Source organism: Dermacentor andersoni, chromosome 8 (assembly GCF_023375885.2).
Source record: "Dermacentor andersoni chromosome 8, qqDerAnde1_hic_scaffold, whole genome shotgun sequence".
Taxonomy (NCBI): Eukaryota; Metazoa; Arthropoda; class Arachnida; order Ixodida; family Ixodidae; genus Dermacentor; species Dermacentor andersoni.
This window is the reverse complement of record NC_092821.1, coordinates 136,734,889-136,751,964: the sequence shown is the minus strand read 5'-3', so window position 1 is coordinate 136,751,964 and position 17,076 is coordinate 136,734,889.

Genomic DNA, 17,076 nt, shown 5'->3' with positions numbered 1-17,076 from the left:
CTAGAACAACGTCTGTAGTTCCAGCGATAGTTGGTTGCACTGGCGCAGCCAACGGGACCGAGCGCGGCCAAGGAGCTCCAACGAGCAGGTGTCGCGCGTCAATTGCCCGGGGTGCCGATTACGTCGGACTATAAACACGAACGTCCTTCGCCGGCGCTTGGTCGCTCAGTCTCGCCATGGATGAAGCACGTCCCGGTGCAAGGGCGTCGACTCATCAGCGCAGGCGCCAGGCTGAGTCGTAGCACCCTGCCGATACAGCGGGCCAGGAACAAGCACTGAAGAACCGTGTCTAACCATGCTCAGCACTTTCGCTCGCTCTAAACTAGGTTCAAGCCACGTTGAACCCCACACAAGTATTATTCTAGATATTTGTTGCCCACATCTTGAGAAATTGCAAGCGAAAAACCAAAGCCGTGGCACAGTCACTGCAAAAATTATGCAACGCATAAAGCTATTTATTTTCCAAGGACAGTGTCAAACAGGCAACAAGAGTGTTTTATATATTTCTTCTTTTTGACTTCAACTATGTTGCGCAGCATCCCGGAGTAAGCGTCCAGAAGAACTTCAGTCCTCTCATCCAAACGATTTAGAGTTTGAGCCTGCGAAAGAGTAAGCTGTGTGTTAACATCTCGGCAAATGCTTCTGTATCTACAGAAATTATAAGCCTTGAAAGCAATGCGCAATACGAAGCACGTTTCGTTCTGTGGTAAATTATGTAGACATTTTTATTCGCCAGTTGGCGGGTTCTGATAAACTAATTCGGAAATAAACAAAGGACACATATACAAAAAAAATTTCTGATGTTGGCCTATATAAAGAAATAAGGCAGAAAAGCAATGGCACACAACACTAATAAAATCCAATAAATATTCCCACCTCGTTTGGGAAGATGGGTTAAAGTAAACAATATCACCCTTGCTCTCTCTCTCGGAAGCCTGCGCTATCCGCGCGTTCTTAGTCCGCGCAAGCTCTCGCCTGCGTTTTAAATGCGCTTTGGTAAGGCCAAATCAAAATGTGTCAAGCGTCTCAACGCGCTCGCTTGCCCGTGCGGAGTCCTCACTCGAAGGACTGCTCAGCGGCGTTCAATTAGACATTGATGCATTCGCATTCACAACTCATACGAAGTGTTAAGGTGTCCTCGCATTTTTATTGAGATAGCAACTATATGGACATTCCTGGCGCATTTCTGCCGTCGCCGTGACGTTCAGTATAAAGTTCAAATGAAAGCTTGCGAGCGGGAGCCGGCCAACGCGATTAAATCTCTCGTGCGCGAGCGAGGAACTCGGGTCGAAAACGTGCCCTCTGCTGTCGCGCACGAGGAGGGGGGTCAGGTGAGGGAGGAGGGGCGTTGTTCTCTGGCAGCTGCTAGGGTGCTTCGAGGACTTCCTCGTCCACAACTCCATATAGAGTGGAGACAACCACGGCGTCTACTAGAACGTTGGGCACGCGATTGGCGGAAGCCGTGTTAGACGCCTTTGGCGGACCCTTTAAGGACGCGTTGCCGGCGCTCGTGCCTCTTGAAAGCGATTTGCGACGTGGTCAAAGTGCACGTCCGTGCGGACCTCGAGCTCAATGTGATCTGCGATGTTTGCAGAGTGCGTGTAGTGCCCGTAGCTTCGCATGCGCTGTGCTTTGGACGTCTCTTTGCGTTGAGGCGAGAGATGCTCGAAGGTCAATTTGCTTGCTACTGCCGCTATTCCTCACTCCAGCATTTTGACAGGGAGTTTCATGCTCATCGAGCGACATGTGTTTATGTTTACCTGTGCGTGCGTGACACCGTGCTTCTCAATTTAGTTAAAAGACGTTGGCACGCTAGTATGTTTGAATCTATGACAGAATGTGTGCGCGAGTGAACAAATACGTAGAAAGAAGCAGACACACAAAGACAACGCTGTCTCTTTGAGTCTGTTTCTTCCTTTGTGCTCGTTCTGGAACGCTTACATATTCTATCATTGTTAATTTAGGTTAATTAGGCTAGTAAGCGAATGTTTACAAGTGTATATGGCTGATGAAACTACTGTCCTTACTTCGCACAGCTATCCACTAATTTGCTATCGCAATCGTTGCTTGGCCTTTCGGGCGAAACTGCGACTTTATTTTGTGGTAGCTTTTAAATGCGTAAGCATTTCTATAGTTACCCAATAATACAATTGCTCGTGCATCCCTCTTTCGCGTAAGACAATTGCTTTCAAGATAGAGCCAGGCATCTGTGGAAGAAGACGACGATCATCTGAGCAGTGGCACGAGTTCGTCTCTCTGACCACGTGACGCATGCAGTCAGGCCCGCACCACAACTGTGGGGCAGCCGTGGCTTCGGATCGGAACGTCATCAGCGCCCCTGGCGTCACCACCTGCAGTAGTTTGCTTGCCTCATCAGTTCGCATTGCAGCGCCTTCCGCAGCAGTTCACGTCGCCGCAGCGCTGTCACATTTACCGTAATGGCGCCAAGACGACCGCAGCTGCTTCGTGAAGAAGGTCGTAAACGCAGGAATGCAAGGTATCAGGTTAAGTACATATTGCGCCTGAAACCAATAAACGAGGCTGCGCAGAGGGGGGAGCTACAGCAACAAGCTGCCGACTGCAACAAACAAGTGGAAGCCGAAGCAGGGCCGAAGCCTCCCGATACCGACGTTCCAGAGAAAGCTGCATACCGTTCCTTGATTTTCTGCATCTCCCTCGGCATTTCACCCAACGTCCGCATCCGTTGCGGGCTCTCTATAACACCAGCGAACATTGCTTCTGCTCGCCTCTTCTACGTCGTCTTGTACTGGTCGCACTTCACAGTTAGGTGTTGACACCACGCTTCTTCGTTTCACGATTCTTTTACGGTCGTTCTCGCAATTATACCAAACACACCAGCGCACGACCACTCGCGCCACGTCGTTACTACGAAATGCTTACGCACCCTTCAGATAACTTCCCGAGGATATTCTACGTACAATATTCTTTTCCTGGATTCGTTCCCAGTTGACTGGGACTTATATATCACTCATTCTTATGCAGAAATAAACGACGAAACGTTCAGAATAAAAACTTCGTGCTATGCAGGTGTGCAGAGATGGACAGCAGCAACATACGAACTCAGCTCACTGGGAAGCCAGCGAAACCGATACTGCCCACGATACAACAAAAAGACACCACATCATCGCTAGCATAAGAACGATGGCGTTCAGTTAGTACTGTGAGTGAGAACGAGAAGTCAACAGACTATCAAACAAATGTGTTTAATTTTCTTCCAGTCTAACCGAATTCAATAATACGAGTGCGAAAAAAGCAGCAGTACAATGTAATACAGAGATTTCTGGCGACATTTCTTGAAGTCTGCTACAAAACTAGGGCATGTTTCTTGATAGGAAACTTGAGAAAACATGTCACCATGTACTATAGCAAACACATTTTCACTGTCAGGCATACGGGCACATCGACGAAGTCTTGTGCGACATGGCACCTTACGCTTCGTCGTTATATGGGCGACAGTGTCTCTGAAGTTTTGCCAAGCTCGTTTTCCCTGTACAATGTCCGGAAAGCTTTCGACCATCTCATTCGACGCGTTTGGTGCTAAGTCCCGAGAAAGTTCGCAATAATGGTAGTGTCATGAAAGTGGCAGCTCGAAAGTTTTCGTCCACATTAAAACTTGTCTTTGCTCTGCAACGTTCGCCACACTGACTGATTATCACTGGCGAATGCAATCGCCCCTGAAATCTGCTGCACACTTCCGTTAAGAAATCCTGACGTTTCACGAATTAAAACTATGATTGGATTACTAGGCACACAGTAATTCGGGACTCCGGAATGATTTTCACGGCCTGAAATTTCCTGGCATGCACCCAAATTAGAGTGCATTTAGGGTTTCGCAATTCACGCTCACCTGAATGCGGCCGCCACAGGTGACATGGAACCCGAGACATCGAGCTCGGCAGCATGACGCGAAGCCCACATAACTACCATGGTTTCCCCTTCACAATGGCAAAGAGCCGTTTCGTGTGGCCAGCTTATCAAAGCTTATATTACACCGTCTCCCTCGGTGCATCAGGGGCGCTATAACGTAAAACTATTCCAAACTTATCTATTCCAATTCTGCTATCAGCCCTCCACGATTGGTCAAAAACTTTTTTCGACCATCCCCACTTCACCTGTCTGTCACGCGACGTCACGAAAACCGCCATGCCTCCCCATCTGATATAATGTGTACACACTGATTATGCATGATTTGACAGAAAAAAGAAAAACAGTTATTTCTGATTCGACCCCTTTTCGCCATAGCCCTCGGCTATTGGTAAAAAGCTTGTGGGCTGCACCCACTTCACCTGCCTGTCACGCGACGTCACAAAACCGCAAGAACTGACCGCGTCAAAGTGACGTGTACGCGATAAAGATGCACTAATATGCCGAACAAAACTGAATCTTCTTCGGAATAGCCCTAAGCAGCCCCGTTCCGAAAGGAATAAAAGATGGCTGCCGCCGATCGCTCAGACGCTGGCTACTCGCACCTGCCGGAGAGCATGGGTGTATTTGCGTATAATAAAACATCTTGCGTGGCCGTGTAACGTTTTCGAGCACTTTCGGCACGTTTACCCCCTCATTCTGCCAACTCTTCTTTGCTGAGGGTCCATTTTAGCGTCATTCTCGAGCTTCCGTTGCATGCCGCCGCGATTTTCGACCAGCCACCGCAAGCTAAGTAAGGGAAAGCCGACCAATTGTAGAAGCCGGCACCACCCTCTTCATCCGGTTATCGACTTTCAGTACAGTGGCTCGGCCCCATCGAATCCCTCTCCACTTGAGCGTTCTCCTCGCCTCTTGTCAGCCAATTAGATACGACAAGCCGCTCAGTGTAGGCAATGTTATTCGTTTTTCAAGCAAACAAAAGCGACCTCCTATGAACGAGGAGAAGGTTGGATTGGTCTGTTCAGACAACCCTGCGGGTGACCGCCCGGTGCTTGCGTTGGTGGTTACGCAAATTTGACGTCAGAAGATTGGAATAGAAACATATTGGAATAGTTTTACGTTATAGGGCCCCAGATCTCCACATCGTTTTTCGTTTTCCTATTGCCCTATAGCGAGGCTGAAGTTGATGATCAGTAGGCGCCCTGACTAGAACAAAATAACGTCTGTGATGACAAGAGCAGCCGTCAGTGATGCATTGGCTGATAAACAATGACAAGACCAGTTTCGATCACTGTGAGTGCGCTTTGTATCTTGTGCTCATGGAAATGATCTTAACTTTGGCTACGCGACACCGAAGGCGTTCCGCAGTCTGCTCCTAATAATGCAGTACTTTATGAGTCTCTATCGAGACCTCTTAGCCTAGTCGCTTCACAAAGGCTATTGATGCAAATTGGCCGCCTCAAACAGACGATAGCCGGTCGAGCCCTTCTACAGAGCCTTCGAAAGAGATCCGAGTCCCGAGCGTACTTGGCCCTTAATACTATTGGTTACCTGGGTCTTGACGCTAGAGGTTGAACTAAGAGGTTGAATCCACCTTGGTCTTTCGCGAGCCTCGATTGTTCGTTGACAATTCCTCACGTTCGTGCTAAGCGGAGTTCTCCTTTGGCGGCAACACGTTCGCTCGTACTGGAACATCTTGAAACTGAATATGCACGTCATCTTCAAATTTTTACTGATGGCTCTGTGGACAAGGTCAGAGGATCTAGTGCAGCTGCTTTTCATATTCCCGCTTTAAAGTATGATTGGTCGGTTCGCTTCACTACAGTCGTGTCCTCCACAACGGCCGAAAGCGTTGCCATTGAGGCAGCCCTAAAAAAGCTACGGCTTTGTACGCCTCAACCCGTAGTCATTCTTACAGATTCGAAATCCGCCCTTCAAAGGTTAGAGTATGGGTTCCCTACTGATGCTTTATGTCTAAGCTCCCTACGCTCGGTGCACACTCTCCTTATCAAAGGCTTCTCCATACGATTTCAATGGGTGCCCTCGCACACAGGTATCATAGGCAACGAGATGGCGGACAGCCTTGCCCATAGAGCGCTGTCTGGGAATCCTTTGAGAAAAGTGCCTCAAGAGGACAAGAGACTCTTCAGAGAAACGGTGTCGTGCCACTTCCACTCTTTGTGGAGCTCACCTCACAAGCCATGTGTGACTAAGGGTCTCAAAAGAAACCAAGCCACTTTACTGCTCCGCATTCACACGGGCTCTGCTCGTACCCCTGCGTGGATGTGTAAGACTGGCCTGGCGTTGTCACCATTATGTTCAACGTGTGGTGTGTGCGGTGACATAGAACATTACCTTATGTGCTGTACTCTGTATGACGCGGAAAGGAGCGTGTTATTCGGGTCCCTCAAGAGGACAGGAATTCCCCACAGTTCTATACAGGACATTGTTTTCCCGCGCGGGAACCGGTTAGATAGGAAGGAGGTTTCTCGCCTTCTTTTAAATTACCTGCAGGACACGGATTTGGCCTCCACATGGTGACCTTAGGTGTGACTATGTGTAGTGTAGTTGTGAGGTCTGTGTCTGATTTATATGATTTATGTATTTTAAGTGTCGCTACGGTGGAGCAATTGCCGGCAGCTACTGCAAGGCTAATCCCACCAGTAGCCTACAACCACTCAACTCAACTCAACTCAACTCATCCATCGAAAAGTTTACAAAAGGATTTCTTTTTGTTTCAGGGTCCTGCATCTGCAAATGTTTTTCTAGAAGGTCATACGACTGCACTGAATACTCATGCTGTGCGGCTCGCTGTATGTCCGTAAGTTTTCAGTTCAAAAAAGAAAAGCTCCGGAACAACTCATCTAATAATGAATGTTGACATTAAATCGATTGACGATGAAGCGTTGTAGTGAAACGTCTTATTAGCACCGCATAAACGCGTTTTCTGCGAGGCTTGCGGTCAGCCGAGCATCGCTCTCGCATTTCATTCTGGACACGCTGCGACATGTAGTGTCGACGGCGTCGAGTCTGCGCGTGGCGTGTGTTAGCATATATTCAAATACACTTATACGACGTGAGGTGCAGTTCGCCCTGCATCGAATAAACATTAAATGACTGGTTTGTCACTGATGAGCGGCACATAGCGAGCGGCCCATGTTGACGTCGAAGAGGTTCAATCAAATATGGCACACACGCAATAGCAACTACCCAGTAACGAAAGCTGGCGTGAAAGAGGGAACCCCATTCCCTCAGCACAGCAGCACCCCTCCTTTGCCTAGTAAACCACGGACTACCTATTGACCCAAGTTGATGGAAAACTGTCCGATAGAGAGAGAGGGACGCAACCACCGGAAAGTTAGTGAATTATCTTAAACATTGTGCTAGTATTATTACCACAAGAAAGATGTGAAGGTGATGAGAGAAATGAATTCATAATTCATAGGAGCCCTACGCGACCAAAAGAGTGAGTATGGCGCCACGGAAGCAAACTCACGACTAATGTAGACGTTAATGTCACTAGAGCTGAAGAGATTTCAGCACACTTTAGTGTACTGTACTGCCGTATTACGTCATGCATGAGGTGTGTAAGCCGCCGCGCTGCTCTCTCGTGCTTTGTACTGGACACGCTCTGCTACCTATGGGAGCCACCAAGAAGTCCACACGCGGTGCGAGTCTGAGTGTACATTCAGACAAGAATGTCTAATTACATAGGACACGGGTTCGTTTCGCAAATTTTGAAGGGGATTTATGTTCATTGGAGGGGGGCACTTACACAGTGGCACATATGCAATGGCCCATGTTGGCGTGAAACTGGTTCACTAATTACTGCTACATACCCGCTGATACAAGTTGGCATTAAAGAGATTCACTGACGAGCGGCACACGCCCAGTGACTCATGCTTGTGTGGAGTTCATTGAAGTGTGGCACGCAGCCAGTGCATCCCACCTTGTTGTCCAAGTTTATCTGATGGTTGGTTTTGAACCTTGTTTCTTCAGCACAGCTGCTCGATGTGCTACTTATACCATGGACAACGCACTGACCCAAGTTGTCTGGAAAACACTAAGAGACAAAGATAGCCAGCCCGCTCAATGGTTGTTAAGTATCATGCTAATGCTAATCACTACAAAAATACTTACGTGTAGTTGTCCGTCTTGTAGTCGTAGTACGAACAATATTTGGTTGATGACCACGGCGTACATTAGAACTCCCCAAACTTTTCCAGTTAAAACTTGCAAGAGCAAGTGTGGGACCCCCCAGCTGTAACGGGGACAAAATGGAAAATATGGCTAGAGCAACGACAAGAAACCGGTGGCAAACCATGCTCCCAGTCTCAAGCTAGAGGAGCTTGGCAGCTAGAACTTCGATTCACCGCCTTTTGTGCTCATTTTAGGACAATGAATTTCTCAAAACAAGCGTTGCTTAGAATTGCGCTGCTGTTCTCTTTCAAAAAGGGAGCTACAGGCATGCTTGCAGATAGTCAATTTTCTTTTTCACATTCTCAACAATGCGTCTTACCTAAAGAAAAAAATCACCACGTAGTTTTGAAGTAGTAACATCTTCAGGAGAGGAGGGTATCTGCGAGTGTAACAATGCCCTTTTGAGACAGATTGCTAGAACTGCACACCGCAAGAAAAATAAAGCCTGCCTTAGGCTTTTATGTATTGGCGATAAAACGACAAATGTCAAATATACTCTTCTGGCGTAAAACAATGAAACATGAGTCTGCATTCTAACGTTTGCGCACCTTTGCTCTTACGTTTGCTGGACTTATTTGGCCAAAACCCCATACGGGACACCTGCATGTCCTGGAGTTTCATCGTTTCACGAGTTTTTTCGAGTTTCACCACACGCCCACGGTTACGCATAGCACTGACACCGGCTCCCAGCCGCCATTGCGACAATGTCCATATCGCGTATTTGCCACAGAGCATCATCTTATCAATGGGCATGCGCCACCGACGACATGCTTCGCCGCCAAATGGTTCGACCTTCATAAAAGTCATGGACATCTGCTGTTGCCCTTGTTAATAAGAATGATGGCTAGGTCCGCTTCTGTGTAGATTACCGGCGCCTTAACAAGAACACTCCCAAGGATGTCTCCCTACCGCAAATAGATGACGCCGTTGGCTGTCTGGAAGGATTGGAATTCTTTCATTCATTAGATTAACGGCCGGGCTATCGGAGAGTGCCAATGGCAGAAGTCAAGCTACGGGTACAACACTTATTACGCCTCATGGCTTATACAAATTTAACGTAATGCCTTTTGAGGAATGAGCCCGCAACATTTATTCTCATGCTGGGCAACGCTTTGCGTGGCTCAAAATAGTACACCTGCCTGTGCTATCTCGATGATGAAGTTGTCTTTGTTCCGAGCTTAACCATGCACCCTCAGCGTCTCAAATCTGTCCTGGCATGCTTAACGAACGCCAGCCTACAACTGAACTTGAAAAAGTGCTGTTTTGCAGCATGACAGCTCACAATACTCTGTCATGTATCCGAAGGCGGCATCTTCCCCGATCCGGCGAAGCTTTGCGCCGTCGCTGAATTCGCTCAACCAACGTCGACAAAAGACTAGAGCGGTTTCGTTGGACGGTGTTGTCAGTTTAGTCATCAAAATGGGATACAATTCAGGAGGCTAAAGAATGGCAACAATGTAGAAGGTTGCTGAAGGCCTCAGGAGAATAAAATTACTATAGTTTGCAATGGGTACACCCTCAAAGATATCCGAAAATATGCACAAAGGCTGACAAAAAAGCGCATCATCGGAATGGTGAAATCATTGGAAATATGAGAACAGCACTACATTGTCGGGTTAAGAATAAAAATCATAACTTTAACAGGGTGATTACATTTCGGGGCGAATGAATGTAGAAGGAATTCAGCTGAAGCTCGATGGTGCGAAATGAAGTTATGAGTGTTCGCAGGCGTCGAACAAAGGCCCGATCGGCCCTGTGACCGATGCCAGCGGCCTGCAACTGTCGCGCGACTTCCCACACAAATTAGATGCCTGGTCGTCAGCTGTTATAAAGCGAGTAGGGGCTGAAATTAAAGACCTGGGCTGTATCACATGACAGAATTCACTGCATGGTGCCATATTTTGAAGGCTGGCACCGATCTTCGCGCAACGAGGATGCGAACAAATTATATATGGTGTGGCTGCTCTGACGTTCGACCAACTGCCAACATTCCTTAATGATCTCCTTGGCAGACGCACAACTCTTGAATACAAGTAAAACGGAAGAGTTGTGCGCGGTAATCTGGGTAACTGAACAGCCTTTTTTTATTGTTTTCTATGCTTGCTAATCTACATTACTGCTATATTATCAAGGCAGAATGGCAGCAAGGCAGACAATCTGGAGAACAGACAGATCCCGCAGTCATTTTGGCACGATTATTTAGAACAATGGTCGTCCTTCACGCACATCAAACAATCTCGAGACAACATTTTTTACAATTGTTAGCAAGTCATCTGGAATAAATTATTCTTTGTTATTAATATTGTGACGCAGCAGTTATCACGGCGTTTATTCCGCGTCAAAAGATTAGGCGAACCGACCACGCCCACAGCACGGAGCACACACGAGAGCCAGCCCCACAAGCGATGATGAAGAAGAGCCCCATATGAACCCCATATGTTGATGATCATGTACAGATGACAAAGAATAGCTTATAAATTCCCACACTAATGTCCCCTCGCGCGAGAGCGGCCATCCTGGCCTCAATTCAAAGGGGCGGTGAACGTCTCGTGAAAGGCTTCGTACGGGAAACGTGGACAATCTCAGCGGCGCGGCAGCGGCGGTCATTTGGAACAATAACTGGTTCCACCTGATAGTTCACTGGAGAAGTCTGCTCCAAGACTTTGTAGGGGCCGATGAACCGAAGCTGAAACTTGTCACACACGCCAGGAGTACGAACTGGTGTCCGGAGTAGCACTTCCTCGCCAGGGCGGAAGCACACGACGCGATGAGAGGCGTCGTAATGCTGCTTGCGGTCCTGCTGCCGTGCTTCGGTGTTGATGCGGGCGAGCTGGCGACAACGCAGAATGCGGGACACATATTCTTCGCAGAAGGAAGGACATTGATGGACAGTTGGCGCGAAGAAAGAGACGTCAAGACAGGAAGAGGGCGAACGACCATATAGAAGGTAGAATGGCGAGTAACCGGTCGTGCGTTGAATGGCGGTATTATATGCAAAGGTCACGAATGGTAAAATTGCGTCCCAGTTTCTGTGATCCGGGTCGATGTACATGGCTAACATGTCTGACAGCGTGCGATGAAATCGCTCTGTGAGGCCGTTGGTTTGCGGATGGTAACTGGAGGTAGTCTTCTGGGTGGTTCCGGAGGCTCTGAGTACTTCGTCTAGTAGTTGCGAGAGGAATGCTTTTCCACGGTCGCTCAGGAGGACGCAAGGAGCACCGTGACGCAGTAATAAGGATTGAAGTATGAATGCAGCAACTTCAGAGGCTGAGGCAGAACTCACTCAAGTTGTTTCGGCGTAGCGTGTCAAGTTATCAACGGCTGTCACAATCCATCGTTTACCGGTGAGAGTCACAGGAAGAGGGCCATATAGGTCAACGCCAACGACCTCAAATGGTTGCGACGGACAAGGAACCGGTTGCAGTTGTCCGCTTGGAGCTGATGTAGGGAGCTTTCGACGCTGACATAGAGCGCAGGAAGCGACATACCTCGCTACACTGGCGGACAATCCAGGCCAGTAGAAGCGCCCTTTGATGCGGCCATACGTTTTCTGGAAACCAAGGTGACCAGCAGTCATGTCGTCGTGAGAAGCCTGCAGGACATGAGCACGTAGAGAGCGTGGCAGGACAGGAACCCAGCGTTGACCGTCAGGGCGATAGACATGACGGTATAGGGCGCGGTTGTCAATCTTAAATTGCGTCAGCTGCCGGCGAAGGCGGGCGTTAGGCGGGCGCGAAGCTCCTTGAAGGTGGTCTATGATGCGCCGACAGTAAGAGTCAGCAAGTTGATGAAATTGGAAGGATTTGTTGTCGTGTGGAGGCATCTCGTCGACAGTGGCCAACAAGAAAGCATCTGAGGAGGGATCGAACGAAAGCTTCTCACGGATGGTAGTTGGAGGTCCATTGCATGGTGTCGTAGGAAGCGGACAGCGAGAAAGCGCGTCTGCATCTTGGTGTTTTCTTCCGCACTTGTAGGTAATGGTAAAGTCGTATTCTTGCAAACGAAGAATCCACCGACCAAGTCGTCCAGACAAGTTCTTCAGCGTCGAAAGCCAGCATAATGCATGATGGTCTGTAACGATCGTAAAGTGGCGGCCGTGAAGATAAGGTCGAAACTTCTGCACAGACCAAATGATAGCTAGACATTCCTGCTCCGTGATGGTGTAATTCTTTTCGGCGTTTGTCAGAACGCGACTTGCGTATGCGACGACCCTCTCACCTAAAGTGTCGTCTCGCTGTAGGAGAATGCCACCGATTCCGTGACCACTAGCATCCGTATGCAGGAGGGTAGGAGCAGCTTCATCAAAATGGCGTAGTACTGGTTCAGATGTGAAAGCGCGCTTCAGATGGGCGAACGCAGATTCACATTCGGGAGACCACACAAAGGGAACATTAGAAGCCAGTAATTTGTGCAGAGGTGACGCTATTGAGGTGAAGCCCCGTATGAATCGCCGAAAATAGGAAGCGAGGCCTAGGAAACTACGCAAATCTTTGGTCTTTTCGGGACGAGGGAAGTGCTGAACTGCGGAAACCTTGTCAGGATCAGGACGAATGCCATTTTTGCTCACAATGTGACCTAGAACTTTGATCGTCTTGCACGCAAAATAGCATTTCTTGGTGTTTAGCTGAAGTCCAGCGTTGGCAAGGCACGTGAGAACTTCATCCAGACGTTGCAGGTGCTGAGAGAAGGTTGACGAGAAAACAACAATATCGTCTAGATAGCACAGGCAAGTCTTCCACTTTAGGCCACAAAGAACGGTGTCAATCATGCGCTCGAACGTTGCGGGCGCATTGCAGAGGCCGAATGGCATGACATTAAACTCGTAGAGCCCATCTGGTGTTGAAAACGCTGTTTTCTCCTTATCGTCCTCATGAATAGGTATCTGCCAGTAGCCGGAACGCAGATCGATGCTCGAGAAGTACTCGGCACCCTGCAGGAAATCCAAGGCATCGTCTATTCGCGGCATAGGGTATACATCCTTGCGTGTGATCTTGTTAAGTGCTCGGTAGTCAACACAAAATCGAACAGAGCCGTCTTTTTTCCGAACCAAAACAACGGGGGAAGACCAAGGGCTAGCAGAGGGGCGTATTATGTTTCGTTGGAGCATGTCGGTGACGTTCTCGTCAATGAATTTCATCTCGGCTAGCCATACGCGATATGGTCTACGGCGCACGATTGATGTACCATCTGTCTCTATCCGATCCGTCGTAATCGAAGTCTTTCCCAACGAAGATGAATGCGCGTCAAAGGAAGCTTCATGTTTTTGGAGCAAAGCAAGCAATTGTTGTGATTGCGAAGGTGTCAGGTCGGAACTAATGGCAGCTGCAAGAGCTGAAGTAGATGCGGCCCGTCCGGTACAAGGACCTTCAGAGGAAGCTGGTTTAAAAGAAACAACAGATATAGACTCCAATTCAGTGGCGCAAGCCAATGTAGTGCCTTTAGGGATGAGAACCTTTTCGGATGTCGGGTTTGTAGCGTAGAAAAGTGCAGAGCCATGATCAAACCTAACGACCCCTGATGCAAAGGCTATCCCTCTTGCAAGACAGCGTGCAGATGGTAATACGAGCACGTCGCCGCAGTCAATGACATCAGACGTGATAGTAACGATGCTTTGATGACGAGGAGGTAGCGCGCTATCTTCTGCAGCAAGCAAGTGAAGGGGTGCGTCATCTGCATGAAATGAATAGGTCGTGTCGGTCATGTGGAGAACGCGTTGTCCACAGCAGATGGAGGCGGAGGCCGTAGAAAGAAAATCCCATCCCAATATGAGCTGCTGGGCACACGAACTTAGCACTGCAAATTGTACGTGATGTAGAAGTCCATCGACGGAAATACGAGCTGTGCACATGGCGATAGGTCGAATGGAGGCCCCTTGAGCAGCGAGTAGCGTAGGTCCATCATAGGGGGTCGTAACTTTCCGAAGTCGCGAACACAATTCACGGTGAATGACTGAAACACTAGCACCAGTGTCTATTAAAGCTTCTACTTGTACACTTTCTACTACAACTAATATCACATTGCACGGACGCGATGGAGGAATTTCTGTCCTGTCGTTCGATGCAGCTTTTCCTCCAAAAGCTGCATAATTCAGTTTTCCGGACGACGCTCGGCGAATTGAGAAGCAGGTCTCAGTGGGGACGTAGAGCGGCGAAGGGGTGACGGCGAGCGGCGTCTCGCAGGACGGTAAGCCGTCTCGGATGCTACAGTAGGCGATGGAGAGCGTCCACGCAGTGGACCATAAGGACGGCGTTGGTCATGGAAGCTCCCTAGACGTTGGAAAGTAGCTCCGGGCGAAAAGTCATCCCGTTCGTATACGTCATATCCGCGACGCTCGTCTTGCTGGCGCTTGCGGCAAAAACGCGCTATGTGGCCACGATAGCCGCAGTAGTAGCAGATGGGACGAGGAGGACGGCACTGCGGATAGCTGGTTTGGGTAGGTGCGCTGGTAGTCATGGAAGCGATGTGAGCCGGTGTTGGTTTTGGAGGCATCGGTGGGACGATGACTGGAGTAGCTGCGGCTACTTGTGCGTACGTTGATGGGGCCCGAGGGGTTAGAGGGTCCGTGTACGCTGCACCAGCCATGGATGCCAATTCCTCCTTGATGACGTCTCGCAGATTGGTATCGGAGGCATGAGGAAGCATAGGCACTGCGGCTAAGCCAAGATACTGGAGCTCTTCTCGAATTATTGCGCGTATCATTGCTCGTAACGTAGGGTCGTCGGCGGTAGCGTTTGCAGTGGTGTCTGGCTGCAACCGTACTGATTCGAGTTCGTCAAGGCGCTGGCAAGTAGCGACGATATCAGCAACGGTAGCGGGGTTCTGGATGGCTAAAGCATTGAAAGCAATAGCTCCGATGCCTTTGAGGATGTGGCGAATCCTGTCTGATTCGGTCATGGCCGTGTTCACGCGTCGACAAAGAGCAAGCACATCCTCGATGTACGACGTATAAGATTCACCGGGTTGTTGCTTGCGACTGTCGAGCGTCTTTTTTGCGAGGGCGGAACGAACAGCCGGTGTGCCGAAGATTTGGCGGAGCTGCTGTTTGAAAGCGCCCCAGTTCGTGAAATCAACCTCATGGTTGAAAAGCCAAGTCTTCGCTGCTCCTGTCAGATAAAAGGCGACGTGACGTAGCTTGGACGTATCGCCCCACGGTTAGCCGAACTCACTCGGTCATAGTCGTCCAGCCAATCCTCGACGTCTTCACCGCGAAGTCCAGCAAACAGATGGGGATCACGGTCGTGCCCACTGACAACCCAATACGGAGAGGCTGGGGTAGCCGAGGCGAGATGGTGGAAGTAGAAGTGCCTGTTGGCTCGTCCTGCGACATGCTGGCGGACAGCTGGCACAATCGGCGACCCGATCGAAGCTCCAGGAGGTTGAGCGGGGAGTGAGAGGACGGGGGACCGAAGAGCACACTCCACCACTTGTGACGCAGCAGTTATCACGGCGTTTATTCCGCGTCAAGAGATTAGGCGAACCGACCACGCCCACAGCACGGAGCACACACGAGAGCCAGCCCCACAAGCGATGATGAAGAAGAACCCCATATGAACCCCATATGATGATGATCATGTACAGATGACAAAGAATAGCTTATAAATTCCCACAATATTAAGCAATGTAAAAGACTGCCTGGTCCGGTGGCCAGTAAATGTGACGTACTATTCAGAACTGCTTCGGCCATACCATGCTAACGGCAACGACACAGACAATTTGCGCTATTGTTGTATAAATTATATCTAAAAGAGCGAAACCAACTTTTTTATGTGAACATGGTAATACTTAAGGAATTTTTTTTATTTGAGGCTATTTCGGTAAGCCATGAGTGTGGACAGGAAAACTGTTTGGAAAATAATGGAGGGCGCCTCAACGAAACCGACACTTCAAAATCAAGAGCCGTCCACAATGGCATCTCTCGGACCTAACTCTTGCCAACAAATGCAAAAATGCGTTCGGACTGAAGTAGAGCAGCCACGGAATGCTTCCGACGATTATCCTAGCCCATTCACTTCATAGCGTTAGAGAAACAAAAGCTGTGGCTGCGTTTCGAGAAGCACCTCAAAAGACCTAAATCAATCCCCTTTGGGAGTGGGTCATTTAGAGACTAAGCGCTCTCAGCATAACACGTCGTTTCCTGCAAACGGGCGGCGACTCTTCATGAAGAACCGTAATAACACCGGCGAGACAAACTTTGCGGTGAAGTTCAGTGCGCAGGAAAAGCTGTGATTTTTTTTGTCATTGGTTTGGTACACGTGGCCACTACGTCACCATGGGACGTCGGAAAAGGTTAAGGTCAATATACCATGTGGTGGCACCAACGCGAACTAAGCATTGATGTCCAGAATACCGAGATATGTGGGTGTCTACGTATACACAGAGTCCACGGCTACTTCTGTTCGTTAGTGGCTGTTGCCTTCTGCCTCCCCAGAAGTCACGGAATGTACTTTAGGCAAGACCGGCAATTACGTGGCGGTAGATGTTAGACGGTAGACGGTAGAGACAGGCCGTCCTGTCTTATGTGATCTTTTCGTAACCGTCGTTAGCGCTGTTAGATTAACACTGCAAGGAACCACCAAGTCACTAAAATCAAGTTATTGTGGCAAATATTTCACATGAATTCGTAGCTAAAGTGAAATGGTTCTATTATATATAAAGGCATTCCGTTTGTCACACTTACAAAAAATGCATTATTTGAAATCGGTATATCAGTCTCATACCACTTATTTGTTGTATAGGTGCAGTTTAGAAAACAGTGTTGTTGTTTTTCTTACTGAATTACGGTAATTGAAACTTAATGTCAGAGTTTGAAGCGAAGATTTATTTACTTTTTCCTTCGGCTTTTCCACTGCTGCTGCTGCGGTCTTGCAAGGTGCGTCGGGGGTGGTTAAGAGCGTATGTGTACGTGACAAAAGCGCATCAGAGAGGAAAGGCGACGAAAGAAACTCGTTTGGACCTGTTCAAAATGGCATATGCAGCTCCCTGGGCCTCATC